Source organism: Sapajus apella, unplaced genomic scaffold (assembly GCF_009761245.1).
Source record: "Sapajus apella isolate SASKATOON/1434 unplaced genomic scaffold, GSC_monkey_1.0 scaffold10452, whole genome shotgun sequence".
Classification (NCBI taxonomy): domain Eukaryota; kingdom Metazoa; phylum Chordata; class Mammalia; order Primates; family Cebidae; genus Sapajus; species Sapajus apella.
The window spans coordinates 1-2,112 of NW_022447373.1; the positions used below are offsets into that span (position 1 = coordinate 1).

The 2,112-nt window shown below is 42.0% G+C and overlaps 1 pseudogene; it reads right to left on the bottom strand.

Annotated features, from left to right (window-relative positions):
• Positions 1–1,606: 1,606 nt before the first annotated feature.
• Positions 1,607–2,108, bottom strand: LOC116548359 (annotated as a pseudogene).
• Positions 2,109–2,112: the final 4 nt, after the last annotated feature.

A 2,112-nucleotide genomic window follows, 5' to 3' on the forward strand; every position in this document is an offset into this window, starting at 1 on the left:
GAGCTGGGAGGGAAGGCACCATGCACCACGTGCACCTGTGGCTGTTAAGATGGGGCTGGGGATGGCACCTCTGAGAGACCACATGGTTCTGAACTGTACCTTTTTGGCTGAGTCAAATGCCATCATTTAATATCATTGCTGCAGTCTGTAGCAAAACCGTTAACATACAAAAGAAATGGGAGCCATTTCAAACCGTGAAAGAGATACCATAACAAAGTCTAGGGGTCTCGGCCAATGGAGTTCAGTCTTGGAATCTTTCAGCAAAAGATGCCTTTGGTTGCCCCAAAAGATGCCTTTGGTTGCCCCAGGGCTTTACTCCAGTCCTATGTGACAGCTAGACCTCTGAAGGGAAACGAAGCCAACATTCCTTTAACTTACAAGAAAGTTGGCAGGGTATGGAAAAGAGTTTTGACAGTTCTGTGTTTTTTACATGCTATTTTTTGTATAGCAGACAAGCCCCCAGAAGAAAGAGTTCCCTGACTCCCATTACCGGACATGTGACAAGATTGTGGCTCATGTTTGGATGCTGTATGTGCTCAAACCTCTTATGGGAGTAGGAGTGCCCCGGGGCTCCAGCCCCACAGCAGTGTCCGAGGTGGGAGCCTGCGCCTCCTGAAGCCCAAGTGAGCATGTGTTATTGTGCTCAGTGGGATGAGTGGGAAGCTGGAAAGAGGACGGACCAGAATTGACTAATAGATGAGCTGAAGTGCCTAATTTGCAGGCCAAAGTCATCAGGGAAAGACTTGATGTGGTAAAGATGGGTCCTTCAGAGGGTGAATGGTACCTTCCAGAGGGTGGAAACAGTGATTTTTGAAAAACAAAAGCTGACTAAAGCTCAGGTTGTGTATGTGGTGCCCAAAGGCATAGACAGGAGCTGTTTCTGTTTGGCCATCTTGTCCCCTCCCTCTTTTATTCGTTTGTTAGAACGTATTCCACTTACAATGGAACTCTATACAAAAAGATAAATTTCTTTTATGCAAATAGGCACAAATAGACATGACTCTTAAAGTTTCAAGTTACTTTTAAAAACAAAGTGCTTTAAAACACATTTGAAATTTATGAATAGCCTCCAATGATTACTAACAACTTATTTTATACAGGAGAAATATTTTAAGAGAAAACATTTCCTAAGTTTATTTCAAAAGAATATGCCAATTTCTAGCAATGATTGAAAGATGTTGGAGCAATGGCACCATGAAATAATTCAGCTTACTTTTAACTGGGTACATGTGGTTAAGCACCAGAAGCTGTGTAGTTAGCACTGTCTTGATTTTTACATCATAGAACATGAACCTGTTGAAACCCCTCTAAAAATGCGTGTTTCTTAGTAAACAGATTTTATTTAAAGCTCCAAACTGAATGATTCTGTCAGTTAACGCCTAATTGAAATGTTTCTTTATGTATTTAAAACTAAACTCTTACTTTGCTTAAAATGTGTACCTTCTACCAGTTTTCAAAATACAGTTGGGAATAACCACCCTGTTTATTTCATCTCAGACTTGAAATGAGTGAGATGAAGATACAGTAAACAACATGACTTTCTTTAAACAGCACCTTGAAAAAATGCACTGCCCTAGCAAAGGCATTAAGTGGGGGAGAAAAGCCTTCAGACACAATACTTATAGGACCCTGCAATGTGTGAGCATAAGGGGACATGGTGACAACATTGTCATGGGTTAATGTGAATGCCTTATGAGAAGAAATTTGGTTGAATTCATTTGCCTTAGAACAGTTCTGGACCTTCATTAGCTGCCAGGTCTTTCTGCTCTGAGGCCTTCATTTTCTTATTAGCTTCTTTAGCCTCAACCTTAATCTTGTTTAGTTCAACACTGTGTTGGGGCTTATTCAGGTTTTCATGCTGGTAACAAGACAAGGGACAGACAGGTAGGATTATTATAGTTCAGATGCTCAATGGGAGTGGTAGAGTGCAGCTCTCCTCAGGCACGTGCAATCAAAACCAAGCCCTGAGCAGGTGCAGTGGCCAATCCAATATTTGCGTCCAAAAAGATGTGCTCATTTTCTGACCACTAGTCTTCAATGTGGGGCAATTTCTCCTCAGCGGGTAACAAGGGGTCATCAGATAGGGGCTCCTCTGATAGAGGCTCATCTGCT